The sequence below is a fragment of the Gopherus flavomarginatus genome, chromosome 9 (genome assembly GCF_025201925.1).
Source record: "Gopherus flavomarginatus isolate rGopFla2 chromosome 9, rGopFla2.mat.asm, whole genome shotgun sequence".
NCBI lineage: Eukaryota > Metazoa > Chordata > Testudines > Testudinidae > Gopherus > Gopherus flavomarginatus.
In genome coordinates this window covers 84,145,145-84,161,903 of record NC_066625.1, presented here as the reverse complement: position 1 = coordinate 84,161,903, position 16,759 = coordinate 84,145,145, and the positions used below count along the sequence as shown (strand labels likewise).

Genomic DNA, 16,759 nt, shown 5'->3' with positions numbered 1-16,759 from the left:
AACAATGAATAGAAAAACAAAAAAAGTCAAGACATTGAAAAGTCTAGACTTAATAGAAAATAAGACAAAAAATGTGCCTAGAGGAACGGAGATCTAATTCCAACTGCTTTTTTTCTTGTCTTTTACATTTTTAGTCATTTAATAGCTAAGTAAAATGCACACCATTTCTGCTATATTTATACATTTTTATTGTTTTGTATCTACTGTGTACAAACTCATGGACATCGTCTGCTCATGGAACCTTGCAATCTACAGCCAGATAGACAAGTAGATTAGAAGTGGCACAACTATGGACAATTTACATATAAGTCAACTAAACTCACCCTAAACAATATAGAAGGAGTAAGTTTTGAGAGGGACTTAATATGGCAAGAATAGGGGGTCATGTTTATGAGTTTAGAGAGTTATTTCTATGGAAAGCAGTTCAAAAAGCTTCTAAATGTATTTATACTAACTGTTGTATTGTCAAGAGTTATTTCTTAAATAACTCAAAAGCATTAAACAATATTTCTAATTAAAATTACAGTTAAAAAAGATAGTTAATACTTAAAATAATCTGGGCAGAAGCTGTGCCTTCCTTGGTGTTTTATACAGCAACAACCACACCCATGTGTCTGATGAAGTGGGTATTCACCCATGAAAGCTTATGCTCCAATACATCTGTTACTCTATAAGGTGCCACAGGACTCATTGTTGCTTTTAACCACACCCTAAGTGCTCTACTTAAAATGACACTGACATGCAGGCCGTCATTAGCACTTCACTTACAAGATCTAGAATGAATTTCCAGTTCCCATTTATTCTTTCATCTGGACTTGGTCAGTGAACTATTGCAGCACTCCAATCTTTCCTTCAAAGTCAAACATAAAATGTTAGCTTCCTTTTCTGCCTTGGCATGTTTGAATTAAGTTTTTAGAAAGTAAAATAACATTCTCAACTTTTTAGTTCAACCTTTTTCCTCACTTTGAACTTGTATGAGAAAAGTGTCTCAGAGCAAGTCATGTAAATGAAATGCAGGAGGAACATGCAAATTATATATCCATTTTACCAACTTTACCTTTAATACAAAGGAAAAAAACACACTGTATAATCTTTTATATGGGAAAACCTTGACTGACAGGATTCAATTGTTTGTTTTGAAATTACTACATTTATCACATGAGAGCACTTTGACCCAAAGTTCAATGTATTAAAAAACAAAAAGATATAAAGAGCTACAAATTACTAAAAGTAGTAAATGCTAGAAACAGTTTGACAAATAGCAACTTTATTTACCCTAACAATGTAAATGACAAAACACACAACTTATTTTTAATTAACATTACCAATAAAGAGTTGGTTTCAATATCAAACATTTTCATAGCATGGTATTATTTAATACACAAATGGATTAAATACATTTATCACTCATGATTTTTAAAAGCAATTTTCTAAAACAAAAGGAGCAACCAACATGCTCCAATCAGGTCAAAGCAATTAGTAATAGAATTATCTTATTACTTAAAACCCATACATCTGAAAGGTGACTGAAAGACTAGTAAATGGGATTAGAAACCATGTAGCACAGAGTGATGAAAGGCTGTTTGGAGTGACCACAGGCCAGCATCTGTAAGAACTCGCAGAGGGGAAACAAGATGCCATAGGCTAGCAGCATTTCTAAGACGATTGTTTTTGATCATTTCATTTAACTGACTTGTTTATGTTACTAAATTACATTTTTGGCATTGCATCATGGTATAAAACTTTTCAGTTTGCTTGTATTATGCAGAAACCAATTTTGACAGTTCATATAGATCTGATATATTTTATGAACACAAGCAAATATCAGAGGGAAAAATGATTGAATAACCTCTGTTAAAAAGAAAGTCTCCATTTCTGTATGAAGTGTAAGTACTTAGTTACATTTAGAAACCTGGCCTCAGTTAAGCAACGTATTACAATTTTTTCCCCTAAAATTTATGGGGGGAAAGTTTCTGATCTGTCCTTCTGAACTCAAATTTGCTGATAGAAACTTCACATTTTGAAGCTCAATTTACTGAAATTTATACACAATTGAAAGTTTTACTCAGTAAAATATTATTTTAAAGTAAGTTTTTAATTCCAAATACAATATTCTTGCAAGTTTCTAAAGATTGGACATGGTCCTCTGATTAAACTCAAAACTGCTTTTAACCACATTTAGAATGAACTGTGTAGCAGGAGCATAATCAATTTGATTTTAATAAGAATGAATTAAAATACACAACGATTTGTAACATGAATATGTTTATAGCCAGAAACTATATATGATATACTTTTTCCTTTCTTAAAGGATGCATTCGACAAATGTGTCTCTTTCAAACAATTAAGTTTTATAACAAAATAAATCAATTTAATATTGTTGTGGGTTTTATGTCTACAAAAATAATTTTGTTCAAACTTCTACATGAAGTTAATAAAAATTCTGAATAAAAGGTAGGTGAATAGGATATTCCCTTTTAAAGTGGACTCTTCTTCCCAGAAAATTTAATTAAGTATCTGAACATCTCAACTTCTAACAAACATTTTTTCTCTTCATGACAAGTTGATGTCTGATCATTAGGGCACAGGTCTGGAAACCAGAACTCTTTGACACATCTTACAACTCCAATTTCCCATGTGCCATTAAGTCATTTCAACCCATCCATAAAAATGGGGACACCTAAATTGCAGTAATCTTGTAATGTAGTGTTTTGAGATCTTCATATAAAAACTGCTCTGAAAGGACAAACTATGGGCTCAATCATACAAATACTTACATATGCTTAACTATACTACTGTGAATAGTCTCACTGATTTCAATGGTATTACTTATGGTAGTAAACTTAAGTACATGCGTATTTACAGAATGGGGGCCTATGAGATTACCCATTATCGAACTGATTTCTATAACCTAGTCTTATACCACCTCTGGAATAAGAGTTCAAGCACTTGCCATTGACACTGGAAGCAAACAGGTCTATTACCGGGGTCTCCCAAAGTAGGAATATCGGCTTCATGATGGATTTCCGCAGTTTAAATATCTATCTTTGCATCGATAACTAAGGATATTCCTATTAACAATACTGCAAGAGATGCTTCTGATTTCCTTCTGTTAAATTTCATCATTTAGAAGCAATATTATTCTTATGAACTTATTTGAGACGCAACTCTTAACTAGCCTCTTTTATTGCACCCACTGAGGTATACTGTATACAGTGACATTTTATTTAAAATTGTGTTTTTCTATGTACAACCTCAATTTTAAAATGATTTAAACAAGAGTTTATTTCAATACAACAGAAACAAAGCAACTTCAACTCTTGTTTGCTAAATATAGTTACAGGTGAAAATTTGAAATTCTTCTGTACTCTTGATTGTAGCCTCTAATACACTCCCGCAAAGTTAAGGGAAAGGAGAAAAGGCACGGGGAATACATATTAAAACAGCTAGCCAAAGAAGAGAAAAAATAGGCAAGTGTCTTATTTTTCTGAAAAAAATCTCTAAAGGTTTATTTTAAAAATTTGCAAATTAAACAAGTTCTTAGATTCTAAGGGGGACAAGAGGGGTGACTTGTTTTCGCATGGCAACTCAGAAAAAAAATCTGAAGATAGTTAGCCATTATCACTTTTTACATTATTAACAAAACTTCACCATCATGGAAGAGTTCTTACAAAAATTTGGGAAGACTTGGCCAACCAGGTAAAGCGGGCCAAGAGTGGGAATGGTTACACGCAGCCAAACCAGGCAAGCTTCCCAACCCATTCCTGTTCCTGAGCCGTCCACTGAGGCCTCGTCTGTGTTACAAGAGACCCAGACAGAGGTAGTGGACCCGGATCCCATGCCAACAACTGAAACAGCCACAGTGCTTCCAGTCCCAGACCGGGAACTGGAAAAGCAGCCAGCACCAGAACCGGTGCCAGCACTGACGACAGCGCTGGCAAATCCATCTTCAACCCCAACACCAGAGGGCGCCAGCGAGCCTTAACTGGCAGAAGCAGCAGACAACCACACCCAAGAGGCTCAGCCAGAGCCTGAAATACCCCCTGGTGCACCAGCGGAGAGCGGTTCACCAGCAACGGAAACAACCCCATCACCTACATTGCTTCCAGAGGGACCAAGCCCAAGTTCACAGTCTGAGGAAGAACTGGTGTCCCCAGCCTCAAGAGAACAGTTCCAGATTGAGCAGAAAGCAGATGACAGCCTTCAAAAAGCTTGGGCGGCGGCACAGAGCACCCCACCGCCTCTCAGCTCTTCTAATCGATCCCGGTTTGTTGTACAACAAGGACTTTTATACAAGGAGACTCTTTCTGGTGGACACCAGGAAGAGTGGCATCCGCAAAAACAGTTGGTGGTTCCAATTAAGTACCGGGAAAAGCTCTTAAGCTTAGCCCAGGATCATCCCAGTGGCCATGCTGGGGTGAAAAGAACCAAAGACAGACTGGGGAAGTCCTTCCACTGGGAGGGGATGGGCAAGGACGTTGCCAAGTATGTCCGGTCTTGTGAGGTATGCCAAAGGGTGGGAAAGCCCCAAGACCAGGTCAAGGCCCCTCTCCAGCCACTCCCCATAATTGAGGTCCCATTTCAGCGAGCAGCTGTGGATATTCTGGGTCCTTTCTCAAAAAAGACACCCAGAGGAAAGCAGTACGTACTGACTTTCGTGGACTTTGCTACCCGATGGCCGGAAGCAGTAGCTCTAGGCAACACCAGGGCTAAAGCTGTGTGCCAGGCCCTAACTGACATTTTTGCCAGAGTAGGTTGGTCCTCCGACATCCTTACAGATTCAGGATCTAACTTCCTGGCAGGGACCGTGAAAGAACTGTGGGAAACTCAGGGGGTGAATCACTTGGTTGCCACCCCGTACCACCATCAAACCAATGGCCTTGACGAAAGGTTTAATGGAACTTTGGGGGCCATGATACGTAAATTCGTCAATGAACACTCCAATAATTGGGACCTAGTGTTGCAGCAGTTGCTTTTTGCCTACAGGGCTGTACCACATCCCAGTTTAGGGTTTCACCGTTTGAACTTGTGTATGGTCACGAGGTTAAGGGGCCATTACAGTTGGTGAAGCAGCAATGGGAGGGGTTTACGCCTTCTCCAGGAACTAATATTCTGGACTTTGTAAGCAACCTACAAAACACCCTCCGACATTCTTTAGCCCTTGCTAAAGAAAACCTAAAGGATGCTCAGGAAGAGCAAAAGGCCTGGTATGACAAACATACCAGAGAATGTTCCTTCAAGGTAGGAGACCAGGTTATGGTCTTGAAGGCGCAACAGGCCCATAAGATGGAAGCATCATGGGAAGGGCCATTCACGGTCCAAGAGCGCCTGGGAGCTGTTAACTACCTCATAGCATTTCCCAATTCCTCTCTAAAACCCAGAGTGTACCATGTTAATTCTCTCAAGCCTTTCTATTCCAGAAACTTACAGGTTCGTCAGTTTACAGTCCAGGGAGATGATGCTGAGTGGCCTGAAGGTGTTTACTACGAAGGGAAAAAAGACGGTGGCGTGGAAGAGGTGAACCTCTCAACCACCCTGGAACATCTGCAGCGGCGACAAATCAAGGAGCTGTGCACTAGCTTCGCCCCATTGTTCTCAGCCACCCCAGGACGGACTGAACGGGCATACCACTCCATTGACACAGGTAATGCTCACCCCCTTAGACCACCACCCTACCGGGTGTTTCCTCACGCCCAAGCTGCTATAAAATGGGAGATCCAGAACATGCTACAGATGGGTATAATCCGCTCATCTACCAGTGCATGGGCATCTCCAGTGGTTCCGGTACCCAAACCAGATGGGGAAATACGCTTTTGTGTGGACTACCGTAAGCTAAATGCGGTAACTCGTCCTGACAACTATCCAATGCCACGCACCGGTGAGCTACTGGAGAAGTTGGGATGTGCCCAGTTCATCTCTACAATAGACTTAACCAAGGGGTACTGGCAAGTACCGCTGGACGACCCTGCCAAGGAAAGGTCAGCATTCATCACCCATGCGGGGGTGTATGAATTTAATGTACTTCCTTTCGGGCTGCGAAATGCACCCGCCACCTTCCAGAGGCTGGAAGATGGTCTACTAGCAGGACTGGGCGAATATGCAGTTGCCTACCTCGATGATGTGGCCATTTTTTCTGACTCCTGGCCCGAACACCTACTACACCTGGAAACGGTCTTTGAGTGCATCAGGCAGGCCGGACTAACTGTTAAGGCCAAAAAGTGTCAAATAGGCCAAAATACAGTGACTTACCTGGGACACCAGGTGGGTCGAGGAACCATAAACCCCCTACAGGCCCAGGTGCATGCTATCCAAAAGTCGCCTGTCCCAAAGTCAAAGAAACAGGTCCAATCCTTCTTAGGCTTAGCCGGGTATTACAGGCGATTTGTACCACACTACAGCCAAATCGCTGCCCCACTGACCGACCTGACCAAAAAGACCCAGCCAAATACAGTTAAGAGGACTGATGAGTGTCAGAAGGCCTTTACTCAACTTAAGGCGACGCTCATGTCTGTTCCTGTGCTCAGGGCCCCGGACTTTGACAAGCCATTCCTAGTAACCACAGATGCATCTGAGCGTGGTATAGGAGCAGTTCTCATGCAGGAAGCAATGGATCACAACTTCCATCCTGTCATGTTTCTCAGCAAGAAACTGTCTGAGAGGGAAAGTCACTGGTCAGTCAGTAAAAAGGAATGCTATGCCATTGTGTACGCCCTGGAAAAGCTACGCCCATACGTTTGGGGACGGCGGTTCCAGCTACAGACCGACCATGCTGCGCTGAAGTGGCTTCATACTGCCAAGGGGAACAACAAAAAACTTCTTCAATGGAGTTTAGCTCTCCAAGATTTTGATTTTGAGATTCAACACATTTCAGGAGCTTCTAACAAAGTAGCTGATGCACTCTCTCGTGAAATTTTCCCAGAATCCAGTAGTTAAAAAGTGTTCTTAAAATGTAAAAGTCTGTTAGTTATACACTTAGTAGTATATGTAAAGGTGCATGTGTTGTATTACTCTGTTTATTTTAGAGTTCTAGGAAGAAATCGCCGCCAGTGAGATTCCCCACTGTCTGCGATTTGGGGGGCATGTCATAAACAGATAGCTAAAGGTTAATGTCTCTTTCACCTTTAAAAGGGTTAACAAACAGTGACCTGAAACACCTGACCAGAGGACCAATCAGAAAACAAGACTTTTTCAAATCTGGGTGGAGGGAAGTTTTGGGTGTGAGTCCTTTGATCTTGGTCTGCTCTCTTTCTCAGCTCTGAGAGTGTTCTCTCTATCTGCAGGCTTTCTAATCTTCTGTTTCCAAGTTGTAAGTACAAGGATAGTAAGACAATAGGTTTATATTGTTTTTTTGTATTTACATGTGTGTAGTTGCTGGAATGTTTTAAATTGTATTCTTTTTGGATAAGGCTGTTTATTCATTTTTTCCTTTAAGCAACTGACCCTGTATATTGTCACCTTGATACAGAGACCATTTTTATGTCTTTTTCTTTCTTTTTATATATAGCTTTCTTTTTAAGACCTGTTGGATTTTTTTTTAGCGGGGGCTCAAGGGGATTGAGTCTGCAGCTCACCAGGGAATTGGTGGGAGGAAGAAGACAGGGGGGAAGAGAAAATCTCTGTGTGTTAGATTTACTAAACCTGACTTTGCATACCCTCTGGGTGAAGGGAGAGAGAGATTTGATCTCTCGGTACTTGTGTTTCAAGGACTTGAAGCAGGGAATCTCCTAGAGTACCTAGGGCGGGGAAATCGGGGAGGAGGTAAAGAGGGTGGAATCCCTTTGTTTAGATTCACGGAGCTTGAATCTGTATCTCTCCAGGAACCTAGGGAGGGAACACCTGGAGGGGAGGAGGAGGAAGGGAAATGGTTTATTCCCCTTTGTTGTGAGACTCAAGAAATCTGAGTCTTGGGGTCCCCCAGGGAAGGTTCTGGGGAGACCACAGTGAGCCAGACACTGGAATTCTCTGCCTGGTGGCAGCGATATCAGATCCAAGCTGGTAATTAAGTTTGGAGGTTTCATGCTAGCTTCTCATGTTCTGAACTCTAAGGTTCAGATCTGAGTAGAAAAGTTATGACACATGGCAACTCAGAAAAAAAATCCGAAGATAGTTAGCCATTATCACTTTTTACATTATTAACAAAACTTCACCATCATTGAAGAGTTCTTACAAAAATTTTGCTGCTAAAAAAGTCTACACATCTTGGCATTCAAAATTATTACAATTAACTTTCATAAAAACTCTCTTGATTACATGAAACAATTGAATCTTCCAGATGATAGTTCTAATGAGAGAAGAGTACTTTATTTTTGGTCTAATAAGTCCATCAAAGAAACGGAGCATAGAGTATGATTCCATACTAGCTGTAATCTCCATTTTAAGGAGACCAGTCACATTATTTTAAATTATATTTCAGGCCCAAAAGAACAGTCTGTATAACTACTACGCTAATCTTGAGTGTATATTATGTGGAAAAAGAATAGCTACTTACACTACAGTAACTGGTTTTTTTGAGATGATGTAGACAACGTGGAGAAGATGTAGATGTACACTGTAGATGTGCATGTGCCTCATGTGAGAGAGTTCAGATTTTTTTTGAATAGCAAAATCCATCAGAACTGTGCATGCACTCCGTGTCTTCTCCTGCTCCCTAGTGAGAGCATGAAGGGAGGAATGGTTGTGAACCTCCCTCAATTCCCTCACCATTTGAAGCCCGTGGTAATTGAGAGCTCTGAAAGCAGGGATAGAGAATGGGTTGGTGTGGGATCCACAGGGATAACAACATTTCAAAGAACTACAGTTACTGTTTGTTCTCTGAGTATGTGTCAGTGTGAATCCCACTGTAGATGACTGAACAGCATCCCCTCAGGATGATGAGAATGAGGAATTTCAGCTGCATCAATTGTACAGAAGTTGAAGTACTGTTATTCCAAATTTGCTATCTGCTCTAACCACTAAATCCAACACAATGCTTGACAAAAGTGAGCAAATTACACCACATTTTCGCCTTGCAGAGCTTGGAAACTGGCACATTTCTGAAACAGGCTGACTATATAACTTGAATTCTGGTGCAGTGAACCTTGATGTTTGGTGTGACAGATACACTAGCCAACTGATGGCAAAGCGAAATATAGAGGATACTGAAATGGCTAACACAATGTATGCAGATGCCTTGAACTTCAGAACACTTGGATATAGCTATAAATAGATGGGGCAATAGGCTGAACAATTTGGTCGTCAACGTAATAAAGCAAAGTTCTGGATACATCTAGTGTATATAATTTCCTTTCTCCTTGTGCAGAGGGTGGCTGTAGGAAAACAACAGGCAGCTTGATTGACTGGTTCACGTGAAATTCTGAGACCACCTTAGGAACCTTAACGCACCTTAGGAATGAAACTCGGGTGAGGCTGCAGTCTTGTTCCTATGGAATGTTGTCAATCATAGGCACCTGAAGTGCACTGACTCTCCAGGCTCCGTAATAACCACTACGAACACTGTATTCGGAGGGAGGTGGTACAGGGGGCAGTTTGACAGAGGTTTGAAGGGAAGCTCCAAAGATCTCAGAAGAAATAGACTGAGGTTCCTGCCTCTGACTAGTGGGTGTGTAACAGCCCTTTAAGAAACTTTGATACTATTAGGAGAGAGAAGACCAAACAATTGTACAGGTGGATGGCAAGTTGAAATCACTGTGAAGTGGACCTTACTAGAGCTGAATAAGAGGCCAGCCTGTTTTAAATGCAATACGTAGACAAGGATCTGTAGCAACAAGACCTGGACCAGTCCAGACCATGATGGGCTGTCGGTATCAAGAACATCTCCATTCAGATGAATATGTTAGTCTGATACAGAGCAGAAAAGCATCTATCAGAATTTTCTGGACCTGCAGGAAGCAATCTCCACCTGTGGCATTCAACCAGCCAACAACCATGCCATCAGGTTCACTGACTTCAAGTCTGGCTGGAGTATCTGGCTGTCCATGGTGTTGTGAGATTAGGTCTGGACACTGTAGGAGTAGTAGTAGATCCATTGGCCAAAAGGTGCCTTGGCCAGTATGGAGCTAGGAGAACGATCAAAGACTTGTCACATGATTTTGGAAATCATCTTGGGGAATCAGTGGAAAGGCATACGAGAGGCCTTGAGACCACTGCAAAAGGAAGGTGTCCAGTAACGAGCCCAGACTTATACCACCTCTGGAACAAGAGTTCAAGCACTTGCCATTGACACTGGAGGCAAACAGGTCTATTACTGAGGTCTCCCAAAGTAGGAATATCGGCTTTATGATGGATTTCCACAACGACCATTCCTGAGAGGTAACTGACTAGTTAGGAAATCCACCAGGTTTTTGCTGACATCCAAGAGGTAAAGAGCCATCAGAGGTCATCTTGTGTTGGTGACACCATGTCCAGAGCCTGATAGCTTCCAGGCAGAGGAGAGAGAAATAAGCAAGAAGGTGCACACTTACGTAGATGACATCTCTGTGATGCACATAAGACTCTACACTATAGAGTTTTGAAGAACAGGTAGGAATATTATACAGGCTGGCCTGATAACTCTGAGCTCCACAATACTGATAGGGAGCCCTATGTCCTCTTGCATTTGTAGATAGTTCAAGTGGGGTCCCCAACGTGAACCTGATCCCCCATAATTAAAAGCCTTTATCAGGGATAGGGCAGAGAATGGTATCCCCCCCACACACACACACATCCAGGATTCTTCCAGCAGCTAAATTGTGTGGCAACGTGTGGTGGGATCACCACCTTCTTGTTCACCTGGTTCATTGCTGGGGAACAGATCGAACTGAGTAAGAGTTGGAGCAGTTGTAGGTGAAGTCTGGCAAGTGGTGTCTGTGGCGAACTGGGAATGTTCTTAATATTGTCTCTGAATACTGTGTTGGTGCCTCAGTGTCCCCTGTGCAGTTCTTAAGTATCTAGGTGGTAGAATAAGGGTGTGTGATTGCTACAGAGCAAAGGGCCAGTGCACCTAAATGCCTGGCACTCTGTCTCCTAGCAACTGATGGCCTGGGCCGCTCCTCTGCAAAGGTGTCAACTGAAGGTGTTGGAGACAAAAATATCAGGTGACCTCCTGGCCTGGGAAAGGAACTGAGCACAGGAAGAGGGGCTGGAGGGGGTGGTTAGTCTGGAGTTGACTGGGGATGAGGAGTGAAGTGCAGACGTAGGGTCTGGCTCACTGCCCCCCAGAATGGACCTGGCCGAGGGGTCTGGTTCGCTGTATCTACAAGATCTATTTTAGACCCTGTTCCTGTCATGGAATAAACCTCTGTTTTACTGGCTGGCTGAGAGTCAGGTCTGACTGCAAGGTGGTGGTGGAAGACCCTGTGGCTTCTCCAGGACCCCACTGGGGTGGGATTAGAGTATTTTTGTAGTTCACTAATAGACCCAGATGAACAAAGTCAGATAGGAGGATACAGGGAAGTATGCACCTTGCAAGTAGTGAGACACAAATTAATCTTCAGCCTGGAAAGACAGAATGACAGAGGTTAAGTATTACCATCCTGAATCTGAAGCAAAATATGTATTTGTTCAGTCTCCTCAGGTCTGGAGAAAGAAGTAAGGAGTAGAAGGCTCTTTCTCTGCTCTTCATTCCCACAATATCTCTTCTACGGCTCTCAGATAAAGCAGTGAGGTCACTTCCATTTGTTTTACAGGCTCTTGTGAGATGAGCCCCTGAAAAGGGATAGGAAAGAAGGGCACGTAGGTGGAATGGAAGTCTAAAGGGTAGCCATGGGTAATGATATCTACTGCTCCTTTGTTGGCTGTGATAGCAACCCAGGCCTGATGGAACGAAGCAAGGTGATTCCTGAAAGATGGGCTTTACATGGGCTCTGCTGTAGCACGTGATACTCTATCAAATCTGCTGCCTCTGAGAAGGAGCTGGATTGGCCAAGGAGGCAGAAGAGGGAGTATCCTGGAGTACCTAGCGGTCTTTTGCTGCTGATAGTCTGGCTCTAGGTCTGGGAATAAGGTATCCTCTGCTCTAGCCAGGGTTGATACAAGACATTTGGCAGGGAAATAGCACGTAAATCCCAAAGTACCTTAACATGGCCCTTGAATCCTTGAGGGATTGCAGCACTTCATTTGTACTCTGGCTGAAGAGCTCCATTCCCTGAAAAATCAAGTCCTTTATTGTGGCCTCTACTTCAAGTGATATGCCAGATGCCTACAGCCACAAGGCTTGTCATGGCAATGGCCATGGCCATGGCCATCAACGTTGCAGCTGCATAACATCACTACTGCAGGTAGCATGGGTGTTTTCATAACAAAACTGCCCCCTTCCCTGATGTTTTTCATTTCATCCCTGCCATCCTGGTGAACTTCTGCAAGTGGGTTACTCTCTCTCACAAGAAGTAACTGTACTTCTGTACTGCAACTGTACTTGGTAGTTCACCACGCAAAAGCTACTAAGAGGCTTTTGAACACACAAGTCTAACTTCTTGGGGTCCCTTGTCCTTAGGAGTGCCCTTATTGGACTCCGACTTCTCTTGTGCTACAGCGACGATGCAGAACTCTGGGCTTGGGCGGGAATACAAGATTTCAAAAGCTTTCAGCAGCACCCAATGCCTTTTTTTTTTTTTTTTAAGTATCTGGAAGAGGAAGGAAATAGTGGCTGGAGTTTGCAGTACCCTTTGGTTGGTTCTAGGATCCCTTCATTACATCGGGAGAGTGATTCTGACTGATGACATTGTACTCAGAATATCAAATGAGCCTTATCCTGTATAAAAGGAGTCTCAATGTTCAGGGTCTCTGCAATTCAGGACATGATGTCCTGGAAGGCTTTAAAGCAGAGATCCCCAATCTGTGAGGCGCGCCCCCCCATGGGGGCATGGAGGAACATTCTCGTGGGTGCTGCTGGGGCCCGGGCCAAATCCCCCAGGGGATGGGAAGGGAGCACCACCCAGCCCTGTGCTGGGGGGCCCCCAACCTTGGCCCCACCCCCAGCCTTGGCCCCCTTACCCCAGCCCAGGTTCCCGTCTCATGGGTCTGCAGCCCTGCTCACGGTCCCAGGGGCAAGGAGGGGGAGCATAAAATAAAAAGTTTGGAGGCTACTACTTTAAAGTCATCTCTTGACAGGGTGGGTGCTGGTGATGCTGCTTTGCCGAGTGATGAGGAGTATTTCTTAGGGTAGATGGGAGGGACCATTGTCCTTCTATCACAGGGGTTGACAATCTTTCAGAAGTGGTGTGCCAAGTCTTCATTTATTCACTCTAATTTAAGGTTTTGTGTGCGCTAGTCATACATTTTAACGTTTTTAGAAGATCTCTTTCAATAAGTGTATCATATATAATTAAATTATTGTTGTAAGTAAATTAAATGAGGTTTTTCAAATGTTTAAGAAGCTTCATTTAAAATTAAATTAAAATGCAGAGCCCCACAGAACAGTGGCAAGGGCCCGGGCAGCATGAGTGCCACTGAAAATCAGCTTGTATGCCGCCTTTGGCACATGTGCCATAGGTTGCCTACCCCTGCTCTATCATCTTCTGTTCTAGTGTGGCTAGTCTAGCCAACAAAGCCACCAGGAAGTGTGACTCTCTCTTTTTTTCTGGACATGTGGGAAGGTGATCTGCTCCGTGACACATGGAAGTACTGTCCCCAGTAAGGCGAGTATGGATAAGTTGGTATATTGTATGGGTATTGGCCAGGTTGTGGCTGGCTGCCCCAGTGCCATTCATTGCTCCATGTTCATTGGGTTGACACTCTGAAGAAGGGCTCTCTGACAATCTCATTGGGTTCTTTATTCAATGGCAAGGGAGAGGGTTCCCCGCTTGATGCCAGAGAGGAGGGAAGGAGGAATACATCTTTCTGAAGTGCAGAATCAAGGGATCGTACAGAATTCCTAACAGGTCCCACGCTGGCTCCTTCTGTGATACTGGGGGTGATATAGATGCCTCTTAGACATTGGCATCAGTATCAAATTCAGTGTGTGACTTCTTGTTATGCCCGATTTCTTAGCTGCTTTGTCCTCATAGTGCTGTCCAGTCTCTCTCTGCCCCCTCCACCCCGCAAGCTCCCTTTGGTCTCAATGGTACACTTACTCACAATGGTTACAAGAATCTATAACCCATTTACAGGCAGGCACAGGTGCCAGCTTTAGTGCCTGAGTTGGGGCAGTCAGGAGGAGAGCTAGCATGGTCGGAGCCAGAACTACCAGTACCAAAGCTGTGTCTAGGCACCAAGGACTTAGCAGATATTGAAATGGTCAATATCATCAGTGCTGACTCTGGCAATGTCATCTTCATGTTCTTTCCACTGCCCAATCCTGGAGTGTGAGGAGCGCTCAAAGAAGCGCTGACTGATGCTAGCTTACCTGGCCTCACTCTGGTTGTAACCAATGACTGAGTCTGAAGTGACCCACATGGACTGCTCAAGTAGATGTAAATTGAAAACTGCGTGTCCCTGAATTTGTGAGTCCTAGCAGTGAAGGACCTGCACACAGACAACTTACCTGGGAATGTGTCTCTCTCTTAGGCAGAAGATGCTTCTGCTGTGTCCATCCCTGAGGGAGGGGATCAGTCCATTGCAGGACAGGCATGGTTTGAACCCTGAGGGTTTGGACTTCGTCAGAAGGTGGGACAGTTGACGCAAAGTGCTTCACCCCACTGTACCAGAAGGGGTGAAGGACGCAGAGTGGGAATGTCAATTGATTTTTTTCTTCCTTCTTTGGAACTTCCCTTAGAGAAAGAGTGTGAAGACAGGTATCACCAAACGTGAAAACAACCAATCTAAGATCTTTGATGCTTTCGCTGGGCCTCGTCTTGCTGCAACAGGTGGTGAGAGAACTAAGGAATGGTCACAGCTGTTCCACCCTTTAAGCTCTCCCATGGGAGGCACAGGGCACATGAACAACCCCAAAGGACATAGCAATTCAAAAACAATCTGATAAGTTTTGTTTTAAATTACCAGAGTCTACTTTAGTAATAAGTGCCATTTGAGTCAACCTGAAAAAACAAATTGGATGATAATTTAGCAGAAGTGAAGATACCACATGGCATTACAGACACACAAAAAGTGTAAGAAAAAATTATATTTGCACACATGCATGCAGGAAAAGTGATTTCTGTACACTAAAATCCAGACTTCAATTGTGTTTTTACAGTGTATTTTATCTACTCCATCCATATCTTTAAATCCAAAGATTTCTGATAACATATGAACATGTAGCTAGAAGATGAATCACAGTCAATTATAAAATACAGCGTTTCTATACAAACACACATTAAAAATCTTCTCAGAGCTATTTTCCTCCCTATGTCCTCTGGCCTGCAATAAAGCTCAACTGTTGTGAATATGTTTTGAAATAAAGAATGGGACACTGTGGAGTGCTCCTGGCCTGAAGGAGACTGCACTCCCTTCTCTTCTACGTGCTGGTTTGAAGAACTGCAGCAGCTGAAGCAATGAATGATGACAGGTAGCTGGCAACAGCTGAGATACCAATGCCCCAGTCTTCAATTTCACCTGCATCAGCAAAGACAGAGCCTAGAAGGGACAGTATGACTAGGGCCTGACATGTTCAGCTGCTTTATTACTGTCATTACTTTTTTGTATTAAAAAAAAATAATAATAATTCTCCTCTCCCTCCACAAAATATGCAGATGGTCTGACTATACTGTATTTACTTTGAAATACTGGGGTAAACTTCTTCAATTATCTACAGTTAAAATGCAGGCACTGCCATTCAGCATAGACGCATAACAAAATTTAACTCCAGCTACATAACAGTGCAATAAACTGTTCTTATCCATCCCATCCCTTCCCTTCATAGTGTTACGTAGCTTTGCCCACTCTCCCCATTGCCTCAGAAGTTTTGTATTACTGGACTAAGCTAACACAATTTGAATGCATCACACAAACCCTACTACTGGGAACAGCTCTGATATGGAATGGAGCTAAATCTGGTTCCTCTGCAGATTGCTCATCCATGCCAGAATGGCTTTGGCAAAATATTAATTATTGCAGCAGGTTTTCTATATGAAGCTTCCCAACTAGCATGTCCTACTTTCAGTGATATCTTTCTTTACATACATACACTTTAGGAAGGGTGATTTTTTAAGGGTTTTTTTTTTTCTTTTTCTTTTTTTTTTTAAACACTGCAGTCAGCTATGGCCAAGTACACCATAAGAGTACTTGCACACATTCAGTCAGTGTACCATTCCAAAATTTTGTTCATACTTTTATTGTGAAGAACCTTTAATGTCAAATTAATTGAGCTATGATTTGGCTATATTAATTGAAAAAAATAAATCTAAGTCTCATTCTAAATACTTCGATAACAACAATGCTTCTCAGGATTAAAGTGTGCCTGGGGCTCTCGGAATACGTTTTGCAGTGATGTTCCAAAAGAACAGGATGTGTAAAATTTCCAAGGACCTAAAGAAGAGGGCCAATAGAAAGCAACTGTCCGCATAAGGTTACTTAGAACCAAAAATGCTTACTTATGGGTGCTCTCCTTGAAGGAGGAGGAAGAAAAACTTACTAGCCTTGCAACCTTCTAGAAAAGTTGAGGGACTCCAACAGAGCTGAAGAATCTGATGAAGACAGGATCCTTTCTGAAGGCAGAAGAGACTTAATAGAGCTTACTATTGACTTATAAATGCAGCATTTGTATCCTTCAACTCATTATGAACCAATGCCATGAAAAATGGAGGCAGAAAATGCAATGGCTTACCATGGAACTGGGAGGGATATAGGCAGTAGAGCTACAAAATAACATGGAGCACCAAAATCTGAGAACTCTGACTTGCAAATA

At 42.7% G+C, this 16,759-nt stretch overlaps 1 protein-coding gene across 6 annotated transcripts in view; it reads right to left on the bottom strand.

The window, feature by feature from the left end:
* Nucleotides 1–14,697, bottom strand: part of MEF2A (myocyte enhancer factor 2A) — a 141,751-nt gene extending 127,054 nt beyond the window's left edge. For 5 of the 6 annotated variants that reach the window (XM_050967150.1, XM_050967147.1, XM_050967149.1 and 2 more), the window contains exons 1-2: nt 14,459–14,696; nt 769–850 (exon numbers count right to left, since the gene is read on the bottom strand). The gene's annotated coding sequence lies outside the window, so the exon portion shown is untranslated. Of the gene's footprint in view, nt 1–768; nt 851–14,458 lie in introns of all 6 variants that reach the window. The other variant, XM_050967146.1, reaches the window with a different exon arrangement.
* Nucleotides 14,698–16,759: the final 2,062 nt, after the last annotated feature.